This window comes from Poromitra crassiceps (genome assembly GCF_964638095.1).
Source record: "Poromitra crassiceps genome assembly, chromosome: 21".
Lineage (NCBI taxonomy): Eukaryota > Metazoa > Chordata > Actinopteri > Beryciformes > Melamphaidae > Poromitra > Poromitra crassiceps.
Genome location: NC_139638.1, coordinates 7,925,605 through 7,945,197, shown reverse-complemented (window position 1 = coordinate 7,945,197; position 19,593 = coordinate 7,925,605).

The following is a 19,593-nucleotide window of genomic DNA, read 5'->3' as shown; positions in this document are numbered from 1 at the left end:
TAACGCCTATTTGGAAATATTTAATGAGCAGCGAGGACTGAGCATGCTGGCTGTGCTGACCGGTCGGACTAGCTATCTGTCAAACCCTACTGTAGGCTACTGGCAGTGAGAAAACACTGTCAACGTGCTTTTGTAACTGGCATTAAATGCCGACCGGGTACAGCCATCGGCAGGGCCGCGGGAAGTACCGGTGCTGCAGGTGCTGCAGCACCCCATAGTGGTGAGATGTTTTTTTTTTTTTTTTACAAAATTTATGTAATTAAAAATATTTTGCAGTGCACTATGTTCCTTTTTTGTTTGGGAATGTTTCGGGAAATGATTGCATTATTGATATACTGAAAATGTAGCCTATTTAAATAGAATTATCAACAATAACAATCAAGGAAGTTACATGCTTGTAGGCTAGAGAAGAAGAAGAAGCACGCATGCACGCACATGTTGTGTTGAACCAACCAACAACCAATACGAATTGTTTAATCTGGCAATAAAGAAACGTGAACTTGACATGCTATTTTAATAGCCTACTCAAAAATGCACCTCTCACTATGCTGCTTTTTTTGGTCAGTACTGAATTATTGGTATTGTAGGCCTATGTTTTATGTAGCCTATGGAAAGACAACCAATACGAATTGTTTAATCTGGCAATGAAGAAAGGTGAACTTGACATGCCATTTTAATAGCCTACTCAAAAATGCACCTCCCACTATACAGCAAAGAGAGGAGTCAATGTTTCTTGATATAATCATTGCCATTCAGATCAGAATAATTAGTCTAGTCATTAAGTTTGCTGATAATATTTCTATCATGTTAAGTCTGTGTCATGTTAACTGGTGTTTTCAGAGCAAATAGGGAGATATAGAGCATTATCATCATGCTATATATGTCCCTTCCTCCTAGTACCCCCTGCTTGAAGTGACTTATAGCGGCCCTGGCCATCGGCTCTTCACAGCAGTAATGCTATGAACATGCAACTGAAGTTGGCCGCAGTGTAGCTTCTGAATGTTGCCAAACTTCATTCATATTTTGTTGTAGACGTTTTTTTTTTAAATTGGCCGCCAACTAGCGCTGAACCGGAAGAACAAATACAATTGCCTGTAACGCAGAAGAGAGAAAAAGTGGGCGTGGTGAATAAACTGTTACAACTTGTTGTTGTTCCACATCAGTTTGAACAAGGCACAAACAGAACTAAAGTGAAATCTACTAAGCTAAACTTAACCGAACTTTACTGATCTGAATGAAACAAAACAAAGTGAAAATGAACTAAATTGAAACTGCCTGGCCAATAAGGGATCTGCTCAGTGAAACGGTAAAGCGTCAGTCAGACCTTGCTCTGCAGTGCCCGCACGTTGCTCTGCAGCGTCCCTTGGTTGCTCTGCAGCGCCCCCTGGTTGCTCTGCAGTGCCCCCACGTTGCCCCGCAGCACCCCCACTTTGCTCTGCAGCGCCCCCTGGTTGCTCTGCAGCACCCCCTGGTTGCTCTGCAGCACCTCCAGTTTGCTCTGCAGCGCCTCCAGTTTGCTCTGCAAATTAGTTGGTGTCGAACTGGTGGCAGAATGTGAGGACTCCAGTGTGAAAACTGGAACAGAGACAAATTACCAAAGAGTTACATTTCAGTTCAAATTTATATAGCCTACTGGTGTGAATTTGGATTTTAACAGTATATCGCTACAACAAATATGAATGTATTAATTTGAGTCCGTTTCATACTCTGAATTATTGGAACCAACTAATGATGCGCCTCTTCATGCTATCAGTGATAAGGCAACAGATGTATGAAAACATTTCAGTTCTACCTTTATAGAGAAGAAGAAGAATCACTCCGGTCAGCAAGATGAGGTAAGCAATATGCACATATAAGCACCACTGCCTTTTTGCCCACTTCGACTTCACATCTGAAACACAAACAGAAAACAACAATAGAAAACAGTAGAATATGACCAGAGTCCTGCAGGACACTTTCTCTAGAGAGAGAGAGGCAGCATCTCTCAGCATTTCTTGTCAATTGATACTACTTGTAGTAGGCTAATTAGGCTACCAGCCGCGACAGCAGGGCTGGTAGTGTTTTCACCTTGAGTCTGTGTGTATTCAATGCTATTCAATGCTAGCATTGTGGGTGGTTACTATGGCTGAACAAACTCAGAAGCATTACATAATATGCACTTTGACTTTGACCACAGCACGCCATGGTTATTAGTGCTAGATCCTCTTCTGAAACTTCTGATCTCATAACAGCAGGGCCGGTTCCAGAACAAGATGACTAGGGGTGCATCCTAGATAGGAAGGGGTGCAGATGCCCGGCCATTATTTTACTAAAAATAATGAATTTGACCATCATTTCAAGTAGAATGATACCACCCAAGCAAGAATATTTCAAGTGTTTCAAGTGCTTTACTGAAATATTTGGACCATATAATGATAATACAATTATCTCAACCTTAAAAGGTTACATATAGGTGCCAAAAAGCGATAAAATCACATCAAAGAACAAAGAAAAACAACAACTATAATTCAAGTTTAAACAGTAAGTGTGCAGCTGTAGCATTTATAAAAAAAAAAAAAAAAAAAAAAAAAAAAAACTTTTCAACTGAGCATGCAGACAATTAAAATAAGGGTGCAATGCATGCTTTTGCACCCCCGTAGAACTGGGCCTGCATAACAGTCTAAAGAAATGACACAGAATGGTGTGAAAATAACTTTGGTCAGCAGAAAAGTATCTCAGAATGCAACACGTCAAAACTTAAGGTGTCTGTCACTTTGGTAGGTGGTTGACACTGAGCTGAAAGCTGATACCTACCCAGTATATTAGTATGGTCTTCCTAATAAAGTGCTCAGTGAGTGTAATGCGAAGGCAGCTTCTGTTTTGCCCATGCAGATTAATTGCAGTGGACTCCATTGTGTATCGACCTACATATTTGAGGTTTGCCAAAGTGAAAGGGGTTTGATAGTTATTCAAACAGCATGTATTAAAAAAAAATTCTAACAAGTATTTTGTAAAAACTCAGGTTACGTATTAACTAATTCAAAGTCTTATTGTTGTTCCCCAGATCGGCAGAGGGTGGAGCAGCGACCGGGGCAGCAGGGGGAATTGGCCAAGTACAATTGGGGAGAAAATGGGGGGGAAATCAGAAGAAATAATAATCAGAAGAAATAAAAAAAATATATTATTATTATTATTGAAACATGGCAGCTTGATCCACTGCAGGTGAACTCTCAGCTGTTGTGAGACTCTGGTGAGACTTTGTTACACAGTCAAGTCAAGTCAAGTCAAGTTTATTTATATAGCCCTAATTCACAAGCATGTCTCAGAGGGAGGAAGAAGAGGGGGGGGGGGGTGGGATGTGGGGGAGGAAAGAGCATGGAAAGAGAGGAGAACAAGAAGGGGGAAGAAGGGAAGAAGCGGGGGAAGGGGGAAAGAGAGGGGGGGGGGAGAAGATCAGACAACTGACTACTCTAAGCATTAACCAGAGCTAACTGGGACATAGTATCTAGCTAATCTACAGCCTAATCTGGCCTATCCTACCCTGCTCTAGTCTGATTTTAGCCTGAACACTAACAGGTCAGCCTTAGGCTGTAGCTAATCTATCGCCTACCTAAGCTGTTCTAAACCAACCGGCAGCCCTCGACCAGTGATGAAGAGCACCGATGCCCCCCGACCCGGCCCCCGCCCACATAAGGCGTGGGAGGGAAGGCCAGGCCGGGACACAGCGGCACCCCCTCACCCCCAGTGAACGCAAGAAAACCTCTCCACCATATGGTGGCAATCCACACATGGATCGCCACATGGATTGCCCCAGTGACTTGGCTGAGGAGGAACCTTGTGAGGTCGTTGTGCTAGGGGCCAATTGCTGCGGCCCGGGCGGACCCAGCCCCCACGCGACCCGCCCCCCCAGCCCCCAGCCACCAGCATAGTGACTGAGAGCGTGAGAGCAGGCCACGCGGGGGACGGGCCCACCCAGGCCACAGCAGCGGACCCCCATCTGGGGACTCCCCTCCGAGACAGGCCGAGAGATGCCGGGCTAAACCATGCACAGAGTTTCCGATAATGAAACTCTGTGAATGGTTTATTATGGAAATAAAATGTACAAGAGAACAGAAAATTGAAAATGTAAAAAAAGAGTCCAACAGAAGGGATATAAAAATGTAATTTTTAAATTATCCTAAGATCAGGGAAGGGAGTTGAAAATCTAAAAAGTAGAGTCCAAAAAGAAATAGAAAATGCAGTCTTTAAGTGTTCGTAGGTTTAGAGAATACTAGTTAATTAGCTAGGTGAAAAAAGGGGTAACAAGATTGGGAGTTCCATGAGGATGATCTGAGGAATCCATGAGTCCGCGTTGGTGACATGGATTAAGAGGAGGGGAGGGGAGGATACACAGGCTGTGACAGGCTGTTCGGTGGTCAGCTGGCTATTAATATTATGAATCATTTAGGTCATTCAAAAAAATGTATATTCCACAAATCTGATGAACAAGGGCTAATGACCCCATGTGTGGCAGAAGCAGTCAGCACTTACAACAATGCAGTACAAACTTCAATCATGAGAGGCCAGTCGGTAAGATTTAACAAGCGGCTTTATTTAGCAAATGGCAAACATGGCAGCTACTTTGGCATATAACTTCCTTGTCAGGTGGCGCTCCTCTTGAGGTGAGAGGAAGGGCATCTGAATAGGCTAGGATAGAGAATCCCCCCCCCCCCCCCCCCCCCCGGAATTATTTGAGAGTCAAGACTTGTTGGTGGTGGACTGGGGAGGTGGGTTGGTCAAAACGACAGCTTCAGAGGAGATGATGAACAGCCGTGATGCCAGCTGCTGCTATGATCCGTCAGAGAGGGAGGTGACGTAGAACCCTCGCTATATGTACTAGGATGAACTGACGTCATACTTACACTTGACTGACGTCACGGGCTGATCAGGTTATGCAAATATGGCGGCCTTCTGATTGAAATTTGATATGAAACCTCACTACAAAGCGTTCCTCACCTGTTATAAATGATGTGTAAATCATTTACCATTCATTTACAATGGTTTCTGCATCCTAATCTAAAATGTAGTGAAGTCTGTCTTAAAACTGCATTATTTTGAATGGCCTGCATTGCAATCAATATGCCCCGCCTCCACATTACATTTGAATTTAAAGCATTTAGTGGAGTGCGAGAAAACCTGTTCACCACAGGAGCTGCTAAGAAAGGGCAGAGCTGGGAAGTAACGAAGTACAAATACTTCGTTACTGTACTTAAGTAGATTTTTCGAGTATCTGTACTTTACTTACGTATACTTTACGTATTTAATTTTCTGACGACTTTTTACTTTTACTCGTTACATTTTAACACACGTATCTGTACTTTTACTTGTGTACATTTTCAAAACAGGTTCGTTACTTTTGTTTAAATGCACGAGAATGTAGCCTAATTTAAAAACGAGTAGAAACGGGAGAACGGAGCAGTAATAGACGAGTTTCCCAGCGCTGCTGATAAAAGCTCATTCCAGCTCCGCCAATAGTATGACTTGGCACTCCTCCGGGGCGTGGACAAAGAAGCACAAAGAAGAGAAACACGGATTTTCTCTGAGGGGAGACACACGCAGACATTAGGAGCCGTGCAGACAGCCAGCACTTATTAGCGCTCGTCTTTTTGCAATTCATTCTCTATACGCGCTTAGCGCGCATCTCTTTCAAGAAGCATTTCATCGCGTTTAAAAGCTGGTGGTGTTTTTTTTAGCGCAGTGCTCTGGGCACTGAAAGCTGAGGAAAGTTTAACAGGAAAAGCGCCCTGCTCCTCTTCACTCCTCCCACCTCGAGTCTTCTCCCAGGAGAGGAGGATTTTCATCTCGCTGCTTCCAGAGTTGCCAATAATCTGTCTTTTTTCCAAGCGTTCTTTTTTAAATAATCGCTCCCTGCGTGCATGGCCCCTTATGGTGTTGTTCTAACACATACATTCAGTTTGTGCACTGTCAACATTCAGCTAATATGGAATATGGTGGTGTTCTTCTAACACCAGAGACAGTTCTGTCTTAATAATAAACCTTGAATTTGTGAATGTGATCAACCTGTGGACATTCAGTTCCTTATCCATTAGGTATCAGTATCATATCAGTCTCGAGTATTGTGATTCTGCACTTTGTAAGGGACACCTTGTATCCAGCAGTTAAACTTGTCTAACTATTTGCACATTCATATATCATGGAAATATTAATGAGGGAGGACTAGATATGATTTTAATGGGGGGGGGTTTTGTGTGGAAAAACCATAGCACACTATTTAAAGTAGAGTTTTAAGATGTGTAAAACATTTGTAGGGGATCTTTTATCCTCAAATTATATTCTATGATGTGAGGTTCAGTCATTCAGAAAAATATGGTAAAAATACTTTTACTTTTACTCGTTGGGTACATTTCAGAGCCTGTACTTTTTTACTTTTACTTGAGTAAAATAATTTAATCAGTACTTCTACTTTTACCAGAGTAGTTTTTTACACAAGTAACTGTACTTCTACTCAAGTACAGAATGTCAGTACTTTTCCCATCTCTGAGAAAGGGTAAGCTGAAAACTACCCCAATTGTGTGCACTGCAGTCAGGCTTTTCTTAACCCTGTCGGTTACTGAGGGTGTATAGATCTCTCACCCTGTTACTAACTGTAGGCTGAGGGTTTTCACAGCTTAAAAGAGTGAAGAACGAACTGGTCGAGTTGATGCTTGTTGTGGAAAGGTGTTGTCTTTGAACTGGCTGCAGCAGGGACGTGCAGAAAACATTAGAGGGGCAGGGGCTCAAATTCTTAAAAGGGCACTTCGGCGCAGTGGAAATTTCAAGCAATTTGAAGGCCAATTTAGGGGTATAACTCATTTTAAATATTCAGATTTTAACCAAATTTAGAGGAATATCTCATTTTAGGATGATACTTGTCATCCTAAAAAATAACTCCTGCTGTCGTTCAGTGTGCATTTGGCTGAGTGCGCACTGCTGGAGTGGGCGGGGACGGGCCGTCTCGCTCTCAACAGTCAATGGGCAAGCCACGTGCGCAGGGGCGGCTTAGAAAAACACTGGTCCATGCAGAGGAATGGTGCAATCAAGGCCAAGAGAGCTCGGAAAAGGCATTTCTCTTTGAATGCTGCCTTCAGTGACGGCATGGAAAGGGCAATTTCCATACAAAGCACCATTAGAAATGTTGCATCCATGGTCAGGAAAGGGCACTTTTTACAGACTGAAAAAAAGGCAGGGGCTCAAGCTCAAACAATCTCTCATCTTACAAAGCCACTGGTATTAGGGCTGTCACTTTTCATTCGAAATTCGAATTCAACTTCGAATGTGGGGGATGAGGGCATGTTCGAATGTATAATTGACCTGTTCGTTTTTTTTTTTTTTTTTTTTTTTATGAACCAAAATTAACACATTGACTGCCAGCCCTTTTTTCAATGCTGTAGGTAGGTTCTGCCAGTTTTTTTTTTGAGGATTCTGGCTCATTTTACAAGAGCCGAGGATTCTTTTCTGCTAAGATTTTGTGAACACACAATATCTCAAAACAACTAATAGAATGTGTGCTTTCTCTGTCTAAAAGAGTTAGTAGTTATGTAAGCATTAGCAGTTGAATACAGCATGGTTTCAGCGTCAGAAAAATTATTCAGAGATAAACGGCTTTTTGTGAAATTCGATAGAACAGTCACTTTAACCATTCATTTTTGGCATCAGTAAGACCTAAACAATAGTTTTGAACAGTAATTTCCTCCATAACAGCAGGAAACTCCCCTCTGCTCACAACTCCTCCCTCCGTGGGCGTTCCTCTTGGCTGCAGCCAGCGGCCGTGTCACAAGCTTGTCACCAGTCTCACTGCTTTGCAGCTGCTGTGCGGCTGTGCCTGTCTGAGCGGCCGCTCTTTGAGGAAGTCTGGTTGGACTCGCTCGCTTCTTGGAGTTTTGGTTGAGAGCTTTGATCAAGCTTTTGCGATTCTGGTCATATTTATGCTGCGTGTTTCAAAGTGTGTTACATCCGTGATCTATTATGCAAATTTGCAATCCCGCACTGCCAGCAATCAGCGCGAAAACGAAAGCGTTTTCACCAATCCATTTTCATGAGAATGGCTTCGTCACACTGCTTTTTGCTTGCCTTCCTCCTTCCTTGTCGCCACTTAGTGGGTCGGTGGAATGGGTTGTACACGTTGTACACGTCCAATACTTATATAAGAGATGTAAAAGGGTTAGATGCACATCCCACCGTCAAAAAAAAAAAATGTTTATGTAAGCCGAGATATCTCGTCTTTGGCACTCAACGGTTGGATCATGTAAGCCGAGATATCTCGTCATTGGCACTCAACGTGTTAACCAACTGCTGCTTGCTGGTAATGTTAATCCCATGTCAGAAAAAGTCTCCAGATTTGTCACGTTAGTCTCTTCTGAGAAAGATTGTCTCCAGGGTCTGAAAAGTTGTCTCGAGTTGGATGCAGCCAAGTTTGTGAGGCAGTGTTGTGACTGTGAGCGTCCAAGCTAACACGTCGGGCTGATGCCCGGTGGCCTGGCCTGATTTTTCTTTTTTTTTTTTTTTTTTTTTTAATTAACCAAAAAACTTCGAATATATTCGAACGAATTTCGGTCAAATAAAGTTCGTTCGAACTTTATTTTGGGAAAAAGTGACAGCCCTAACTGGTATTGACGCTATCCCTGCCAGATTTTTAAAAGATGGTGATTCTGTTGTTGCCCAACCCCTGTCTGAAATAATGAATCAATCTTTAAGAACTGGTGGGCGTCCGGGTTGTATAGCGGTAGATTCCCTTCCTACCAACACGAGGGTCGCAGGTTCGCACCCCCATGTTACCTCCGGCTTGGTCGGGCGTCTATACAGGCATGATTGGCTGTGGCCACGTGAAGGACTATGCCTTTGTGGTACGTGTTCTACCAGGTGAGCCACCTGCCACCTGCCCATTCAGCACTCTTATCCAGAGCCAGATTAACACCCCCAGGGGCCCCGGGGCACTGAAGCTCCCAGGGGCCCCCCTACCCATCGTTCGGATGTTTGGATGTTTTTTCGCCATATTTAGAGGAATATCTAATTTTAAATTAACATTAGTATTATACTGTTATGTTATTATTCCGTTTCTGAGATTCAGTTTCTCACTCACTCATAGGCGATTCTAGGCTTTGCAAAGAGGTAGCACCAGCAGGATAAAGATATTTCATTCAAGAACACTCAAGTCATAGAATTAACCATTTATTGCATAAATGAATATAATGCATACAATTATGTTTGGCGTTGAAGGCTCCACTCTTAGAATTAATTTAATATTTAATTTAATATTTAATTAATTCTATTCTCCCTGAACTCGGCTCAGCAGCATGCTACGCCGAGCAGGGAGAGCAAGCAGAATCCCCCATGGGAATAAAATATTCCAGATACATTTAAACCATAGAAAGAGGGAGCCTAAAAGCAAGACATGGAAACATGTTCATTTTTTGAGCCATGCAGACTCCAGAGCTACAATACATGATAGCATTTGCATTTGATCTAAAAAGGTGGAGGTTGGGGTGGAGGTGGCAAAGTGTTGCCAGCAGCCGCACGATCCAGCAAGGATCCAGCAAAGTGGGGAACAGATCAGTGAGTGAGAGGCTGCCCTATTTAAACGGACCGCCTTGTTGTGAGAATGACTGTGATTGGAGAATTGGTTAAACGGTGAACCAAACAGAGGCTGTCAGCTGGTACAGCTGGGGCGTAGACTATGACATCATGTCTTGAATGAACTAACGCAGGCTTCATTAGTGTGACTGGGGGGTTTGGGCTGTGCCCCCCCTCGGCAAATAAATTTTGTACATTTTAAAGTAAAATGCATGAATCTGATGCACTCTGAGAGCAAAAGGAAGAGGCTAATCTTCACATTAATATCCTCTTCACTGTGCTGTGGCTTTACAATGATGAAAAAACAATTGACATTACATTTCCAATACAAAACAGCAGAGGGTGCCGCAGCACCACAAGCACCCCCACTTCCCGCGACCCTGGTCACCACTTGCCCACAGGCATCCAATGAGACTAAATCATCAGACTTAATCTTCTTGGAAACACATTTTATTTTGTCCTGATTGGTCTTAGATTTGTGTCATAGTTCTGTGGAGCCCAACATGAGCCCGACCAAAATTTTTTTTTTTTTTTTTTTTTTTTTGGAGGGCCCCTTCACTCCGAGGGCCCCGGGGCACCTGCCCCGGTTGCCCTATGGTTAATCCGGCCTTGCTCTTATGAAGTGTTACTTAAGGGATATATGTTCTCAACTTTACAATAAGGGTCACAACGAGCATTAATACATGTTAATTACGGTTAAGTAATGTTTATTTAACATGCACAATCATGTATAGGTTAGGGTCACATGAAGGAACGAGCAAACCTCAATATCATGGGTACATCAACCATTTACTAATATTAGTTAGTACCAATTAACATATTAAATTAACATGTTACACCCTTAATAAATGTTAACAAGAGACATTAATTAAGTGGTTAATTAATGCCTATTAAGCATTAACCAACCATTGCACCCTTATTAAAAAGTGTTACACATTAGTTAATTAATTAGCTCATTAAGGCTTAATTAATGAATGAATCATGCTCATTAAGCATTAACTAATTAATTAACCCTTAATTAATGTATCCTTATTGTAAAGTGTTACCCTTGTAATGTTGGTGATCTAAGAATTCAAGCTTCTTCTACTGTCACACACCCCGCTTTTTTCCACCATTAGGCCACAGAACAGAAGTAAGAAGTAGGCCATGGTTACTTCTTCTTCTTTTTTACTTCTTTTTTTCTTTACTTTTACTTCTTTTTTACAGATTGTAAACTTTCAAATGATGTCCTACAGTGAAATCAAAAAAATAGTTGAAGATGATGGTTAATTTATTTGAATGTTTGTAGGCTAAACCTAAAAGTAACATTCAGAGAAAATAGCCTTGTTGAAAGTTAGTGAACAAGCTCGGTTTGCTACCATATTATACCTGTAAGTATTTAGTGATCCTAAAACTGTTATATACTTCAACATCTAAACTTGTGGAATATGAAAATCACAGCACTGTATACTGTAAGAAGCAGCTGACAGCACAGTGCGCTTCACACAGGCAGAGAAAGGAGGAAGTCCGATATTGGGAGTTTTTTCTCTCAAAAAGTCTCAAAACCAAGTTGGAGTTGTGATGGCAGCTAATGAGCCACTATAGGTACGTAGCCTAATGCTTTTCAAGTTTTGCCTACTTTTAGAACTGTTGTTTGCTAGTAGTTTACGAACTAATCGTAGGTAGCCTTGATTTCTTAGATTTTCCTGGTGGGGGACCCCCAGACCCCCTGCTTAAAGCATGGCCTGACTGGGGCTATTAATATTTCACACTATTTCCAGGCATGAATCATTTTCCCAGTCCGGCCCTGACACTCATCCTTCATCACTCTGGATACATCCAAATATCAGCTTGGATCCCAGGGTGAGACTCAGATATTAGCTTTGAAATGACTCATAAGCTCTTTTTCAGGGACTCACCTTTAATCTGTAATTGGCTGTAGCTGCTGAGAGGGTCGAGCATCTCCTGATCGTCTGCCTTGTTCACCAACATCTCCATGAGGACTGAGTGGTCCTCACCTCCTCTAGGAGGAGCTCTTATAGGCTGCGTGGCTTAGAGGAAACCAAACTGATCTGGGAAGGAAGTGTCTGTTTTGATGCTGAGGCAGACCAAACTCAGCATCAAAACACGTACATTGTAGCTAGTTCCTTGAATGGGGAAGTTGTGGGTGAGTGGTCACAGAGACCTGTTTGCCTACGCCTCATCAAATTCAGGCTTTTAACACTGGTAGAATGACACTGAATTGCCCACCACATTACCAGTGAAAAGTTTTGATTTATCTTTACTATTTTCCACATTTTACAATAGTGAAGAACACACACTTCCACTAGTTGGTGCAATAAATCCCTGAAATGGAGCCCTGCATTGTGTGAGCAGTTTTATTCCTTTTTTCACATTTTAAAATCACAATAAAGACGTCAAAAGTATCAAGTAGCACAAAGGAATTATGCAGAGACCAAAAGAGTGTTAAACAAATCAAAACTATTTAACAGTGGCGATTCTAGAGTCTGTTCGTGCCCTAGGCAAAAATTCCCCAGAGGCCTCCGACCAGCATTCATCACCTGTCACATGTTATAGTTCCTCAAGTTCCTAAGGGCGGGTTCACACCAGCCTTGTTTAGTCCGGTCTATCGGACCTTTCCCCTTTAGTACGGTCCATAGGGTCGGTGTGAACGCTCCTACTCAAACTCTGGTGCGGACTAAAAACCGCGCTCTGGTTCGCCTGTGAGAGGTGGTCTCGGTCCGCTCTCAAGCGAACTCTGGAGCGGCCCATTTCTGGTGTGAACCCCACTCGGACTAGTCAGAGGAAGCACGTGGTTTTTTGTGTTGATTTTTTTGGTTATTTCCTGTTTTGGAAGCTCCCGCTGAAGAAGAAGCTGCTTGCTAGCTGTAGCAGTTAGCTAGTTTATCTCGTCTCGTTACCAGCGACATCACAAACAGACAAAAATGACTAGTGGCAGCCAGGGTTTGTTTACTTTTGCCCCGACAAATTGTATGGCCAATCCACCTTATTTCTGGCGGTCATGATGCACCATGATGCTTCCTTCTGCTGCCCTCTTCCCCTGTTACGTCTAGCTTGACACAACACAGCCCGTCTAATGTACCCGTCTGTAAACGGTGCAGCTGAGCTGATAAATGCCGACTTGTTCAACGAGCAACAGGTTAGAGGATGTGATAGATAACATCATTAGGCTACATTCCCAAAACTAGTGTTATTTTGTAACAAGCAAACTTTTAACGTCGGAGTTCAACAAGGAAATGCGATGCGAGGAGGCACCGGGAGGCACGCGCTGCAGTGCAGATTACCCCGCTAGCCGGGCGCTTCTCGCTCATACAGTGCAGAGTAGTATCCAGGCAGCGTCAAGCCAACAAGCATAAACACACAGCTGCTCACGTTCTAGTCCGGATATTGCTCCCAGAATTATTTTACAGCGGAGCCTCACAAAAATAAGGTGGCTAACAGAACGAGATTTCTGCCCACGTGACTTTGGTTCGTGTGGGCAGGACTAGTGGATTTTGGCCTTGTGAACGCAAACCGAACCAGCTGAAAAACGAAACAATGTATCATCCTCTTCTCTGGCCCGAACCAAGGACCCAGACTTTCTGGTGTGAACCCGACCTAAGACATATTTCATTAGCCTATTCATTGCTTTCATGCATGGTCCAAAATTTACTTTTTTGTCCACCGGACAAATGTCTAGTCAGTGAATGTTCAAATGTTACCAGCCACTCAAAAGATTACCATTGTTTGTTTATTTTTGGCTGGTGGTGAGTGAAGCAAATCGACCAGCCACTTCCAGATTTATATTTTACCAGCGTTTGGCTGGTGAATGGTGCTAATCGTGTGCTCTGCTTTCATAGCATTCATAGCTTACCTGATAGCTTAGCTAGCCAGGTTAAAAAAAATGCCATTGCTAGCTGAAGTTATTCAATTATCTCCCCATATGCTGCTATACCCAACTGGTTGTCTTGCCAGTTGGACGAGTTAAGTTTTAACCCTCATTTCATTCATGTTAAATGTTGCGTGTGTCATTCCCTCCCTGCCCCTGTATGTTGTGTGTAAAAGGAGAGGAAGGAAAGTCTGAGTTTTTTTTTTTACTGTGGGCGGCCAACTTACCTGTGGGTACTGTTAGTAGGAGTCATCTCTCTATCCCAAGTTAATGTGCGTAACCCGGGCGTTTTGTGGTAGCCCTTATAGTAGAAAAGGCCAGCACACAAAAAAGTCCTTTCAAAGGTTTAATACCTGTAGTCACCTGCAGCAGCACAGCAACAAACAAGTTTCAGCGCGTAGGCCTTCTTCAGTGTTCACACGATTCAAGAAGGCCTACGCGTGAAGAAGGCCTTCTTCAGTGTGAGCCCTAAAAAAAAAATGGTATTGGTGATCAGAAATGCATGCAACATATTTGGGTACCTGTGATCATCATTGGAGGGGAAGACACTCTCTCTCTCTCTCTCTCTCTCTCTCTCTCTCTCACACTCACACACACACACACACACACACACACCACACACACACACACACACACACACACACACACACACACACACACACACACACACACTATTAGAGGCTACTTGAATATTGGAGGGATGTATCCGTTATCTCACCCTGTTGTATTTTTTGCTTTCATCATGACACTATACAGTACAAGAAGTAACACAAATTACATGGAATAATAACAATTGCCACAATTTCACATCACTCCATTCGTGGCTGGACCCCATCTAGCCACAACCTAGCCTGCTCCCACGGTTGCCACACGCCGCACGTGGTCTGGGGCCGAATTTGACCTTGTTTCTCTTTCGTTTTGACTTCCAGATACAGTAACTTCTTCATTTCCTTCTTCTAGAATATATGAATCATGCAGGTTTGACGGGAATGATTCTCGTATTATGAGGCAATGTTGAACCTAACGGTATCCTCTTAAAGGAGAACTTACCCCCAAAACACTTTTTTTCAGCTTTTAAACAATATATATGACTTTGGGGGTGATGTGTGAAGAATGCTCGTCAAAATTTCCACATTTGACAGCAAACTGTTGCCATTCTGCCATTTGTATCATTTTTCAGCAGCATACCTGGTATAACTTTTTTTGTGCCCTCAAATGAATGGGATATTTGGTACATCCTGACGTCACGGTGGGTTTAGCACGTGCATCTGGTGCATCTCCAAAGCCTATAGAACTAGGCAAGATGGAAAAACACTAAGGAGCCCTAATTTAGTTCACATTGGGGCAATGGACCCCATATGATGAGATTTGGTCTCTCAGATGCAAATCTTTTTTTTTTTTCTTTTTTTTTTATGTAGCTTAGATATGATTTTGTCCAGAATTCCATATATCGTCGCTGTCGTTCCAGGACCTCGAATCTCCAAAACAGCAACTTTTCAGGAAGTTAAAAAAACCTGTTTGCTCTTAAAATACTGAACCAAACGTCGTCAAAGTTGGCATAATGTCTTAATTATAGTTAGTTTCCCGCTGAATGTGTCATTACTTTATTAATATCTTACCTGGATAAGCTCAAATGATGTTGTTTATATTATCAGTCCGAGTTGGAAGCACTCTCTCCCGGCCAGTCAGGCGGGAGAGAGTCGTATGCTCATGCACGAGCCTCCAAGCTCCCGGCCGCGCGCAGCAGCAGCAGCAGCCCTCCTCGGCTCTCATGTGGCCGAGGCAGGGGCTTGGGGCATGGGGTGAGAACAGTCTGACATTTCCGCAAACAAATCTCATCGCAGTTTAGCGCACATGTAAAATATAACGCAATACTACGACGTGACAACGTGACAAAGCTGCTCTAAACACATCGGCTACTATAATATATTTCCCTGCATCTCATACTGAGATTATATCGGTATTGAGTTTGGACAGACTGAATGGGCCGAGGAGGAGGAGGAGAGCTCTGCAGCTCTGCCCTGCGCTGCGCCCTGAGAGACACTCACCTCGCTCCGACTATAGCAGGCTACTCAGCTACTGCAGCCTCACTGACGCTGTGCCCCTGTCTGTGAAAAGCGTAACAGATGCGGGATTCCCGCAATCCTGTACCCAATCACTGATTGAGCAGAAAAATCGCACACCAGCTATTTCTGCCTGTGTTTGTTTGTTGTTGCTCCGTGAGGGTTACAGAGCGCCCCATGCAGGAGGCTGTTTCACCAGCCGGGGTCTGGGAGGAGGGAGGGGGAGAACGCAGCCCGCAGCTCTGCGCTGAGAGGAAAACGTTTGCACAACTTTTAACAAGAATCACGAAAAGCCCCCAAACGAAAATTAAAAACGGATTTGATGGCGCGGTATATCGCAAGTTGGACAAGGGAATGACGTGGAGAAATCTCGTATTATGATTACATAAGCGTGAATGCGGGGCGTTTGTCCTCACTGTGCTGTGTGCTGCAGTAACGAGCCTCGCATCACTAGCCTCTCCTAACGTAAGATAGACAAGCCACAAACACACACATGGGAGAAAAATAATTAAATTTCTAGTTCGCCACTGAATGGCCAAATTGATATAACTTTCAACCATTTTGAGCAACGCTGTTTCCATACAGGCCACCAGCGTTGGCTAGTTGTTGATATTTATAAAGATATTGCACCTCTCGGTAACCCTTTATTTTACAGGTACCCTAGTTACATATGAACTATTTGTAATTACACATGTACACCAAATGTAATTACACAGTAATTACCAATAGTTATAAATGAGCATCCCGATGGGTGGTTGGACGTGAACGATTGAAGAGCGGCCTGCGGCTCCCCCCAATCAGGGCGTACATGGACGACATGACAACGATAACAACAACAAACGCATGTACCAAACGCTTGCTCGATAAACTCCAAGGAAACATCGAATGGGCACGAATGGAGATTAAGAACACCAAATCCCGCAGCATCTCCATTGTCAATGGCCAGCTCGCCAATGAGAGGTTTCATATCAACGGCGAACCAATACCAACAATCTTGGAGAAACCCATCAAAAGTCTTGGTCGCTGGTACAGCACAGACCTGAAGGACTCCAAACAGGTAGAGCAACTGAGGCAGGATACAATCAGTGGCCTCAAGCAAATTAACAACACTGCTCTCCCAGGGAAGCTGAAGCTCTGGTGCTTCCAGTTTGGACTGCTGCCCCGTCTCATGTGGCCAATTTCCATCTACGAGGTCATTCTATCCCATGCCAGTCGGCTGGAGAGATTGGTGAGCGCGCAAGTAAGGAAGTGGCTTGGACTACCGAGGTGCCTCACCAGCATAGGCCTGTATGGGAACGGAGCCCTCTCTCTGCCAATCTCGAGCCTTGTGGAGGAGTACAAATGTACCAAAGCAAGGCTGGAAATGACCCTCACAGAATCCCGGGATCCATTCGTTCGAGGTGCAACCCCACCCTAGCAGGAAGGAAGTGGAAACCAGCTACAGCAGTTGCGGAAGCAAAGACCGCCCTCAGGCACCGGGACATAGTGGGGCATGTACAGCACGGCAGAGGGTGCCTTGGGTCGGGAACAACACCACCCACATGGAAAAAGGCTGCTCCATCTGAACGCCGGCACCTGGTGGTGGAGGAGGGGCGTCATCAGGAGGAAGCAGCCAGATGTGCCAAAGCAGTCTCCCAAGCTCAGCAAGGTCGCTGGATGAGGTGGGGTGGCGTGGAAAAGAGGAAAATCACATGGGGAGAGCTATGGAACATGGAGTCTAACAGGCTAAGTTTCATCATAAGAGCCACATACGACGTCCTACCCTCTCCAACCAACCTACATCTCTGGTTTGGAGAAGATCCAGCCTGCCTCCAGTGTGCAACCCCGGCAAACCTCAAACACATCCTGGTGGGTTGTAAGGCCAGCTTAACTCAAGGAAGATACACCTTGATACACAATAACAAAGCTATGAAGTGGCAACTACATCTGACTGACATATAGTTATCCTCCCAAACTCCACTAAGAAAGTTGGAAAGCCCTCGTGGCTGAGTGGTTAAAGCCGCTTGCTTTGCAATCTGAAGTTCAGTGGTTCAAATCCACCACTGGGTTTTAGCAATCTCTGTCCCAGCCCGGAGCTTCTTTACAGGTCTGGTACCATGTAACTACATATGAACTACAGTTGAATAGACTCACTCCACTTTACAGGTCCGGTACCATGTAACTACATATGAACTACAGTTGAATAGACTCACTCCACTTTACAGGTCCGGTGCCATGTAACTACATATGAACTACAGTTGAATAGACTCACTCCACTTTACAGGTCCGGTACCATGTAACTACATATGAACTACAGTTGAATAGACTCACTCCACTTTACAGGTCCGGTACCATGTAACTACATATGAACTACAGTTGAATAGACTCACTCCACTTTACAGGTCCGGTACCATGTAACTACATATGAACTACAGTTGAATAGACTCACTCCACTTTACAGGTCCGTTACCATGTAACTACATATGAACTACAGTTGAACAGACTCACTCCATTTTACAGGTCTGTTACAATGAAACTACATATGAACTTCATTTATAACTATTGGTAATTACTGTGTAATTACATTTGGTGTTCATGTGTAATTACAAATAGTTAATATGTAACCAGGGTACCTGTAAAATAAAGGGTTACCCAGCTCTCATATAAATTATTTGCGAGGCGGTGGGCAAACTGTCATGGCGTTGATTTCCGGAGAAAATTCCTGAGCTGAGCACAGCCAAAGAGTATAGTATAGACAAGAGGATACGTCATTTCTTGTTTTTTTCCATAGGTTTTTTCAAATCACTGTTCTGATACATATCTGGGGGGTAAGTCCCCCTTTAAATTGAAAGTGAACGTGAATCACCGTGAATCTTTGAAGAGGATAAAAAAGACATGCACATCCAAAAGCCCAATGGGTTGGGTACTTGATCAAAATATACCTGTCATAGTTAGAAAGAAGAGATCTGCACACCTTTGCAGCTCCTGTTGAAGGTTTTTTATTTAGCATGACGTTTCAAGCCACACAGGCTCTTCCTCAGACGCTTTCTGATGTAACAGAGAGACGCCATCTCTAAATACCCATACAACATAGATCATGTGACATAGTTCACCAGGTGTGAGTAATTCAACAATCAAGAGTAAGTCAATAATCATGCAGGTAAATTTAGAAATTTACATATAAAGACAAATATATACAGCATATGTGAAGCACAAAGGTAAGCTAAACACACATGTATAGAAAGAGTACTAGAATAAGAATAGACAGTATATAATACATTTAGCAAATAGTTTCTAGTCACAAAGCAAGGGCTCTGACTACAAAAGCCCACATACAGTAATCAAATGTTGGAGGCGTCCATTTATTTGACAAAATGTACCATTAAAGTTAAAATAGGGATCAATATGTATGACTGCACATGTATGAATATATGACCGTGAATCTTTCCCGTCAAATGTGCACGATATGATTCACGTACATCCTCTTGAATGATTCACTTTCAATTATATGTGAATCATGTAAGTTTGACGGGAATGACATGGAGCCCTATTAGGGAGGTTTCCTATGTCATTCCAAATCGGCCCTCGGGAGGCCCTAACAGCCTGGGGCCCCAAGCAGTTGCCTGCCTTGCCTGTTCACAAGCTGCGCCTCTGTATTTTAGATTATTTAAAGCAGCCCTTTGCCTTGAGGGAAAGGCAAAGGATTTGGGAAGAAATTCATACATTGGCATACAATTTCAAGCATTTAAGCCTTTACATCAACAATGGCTTTTCAACACACATAATGTTTAATTTGATAAAAGTCATAAATATGGAACTATAGGTGGTGTGCTGCCAACAAGAAGCTTCCAGGACATTGTAAAGGGAGAACTTTGATATAAAGGGATAGTTTGGATTTGTTGATGTGGGGTAGTTAGTGTACTGTATGCATTGATCTCAGTCCGTCCGTCACACTGTAGTGTCCCAATGTAAAATCCCAGTGCAACCACATTTGGCAGATGTGTTCCTATGGCCCACCACTACTCAGGTGAGGCACTGGACAACACATGGGGGATGTGTTGACCAGATGGTGGCGCTATAGAAACGTTACATTTG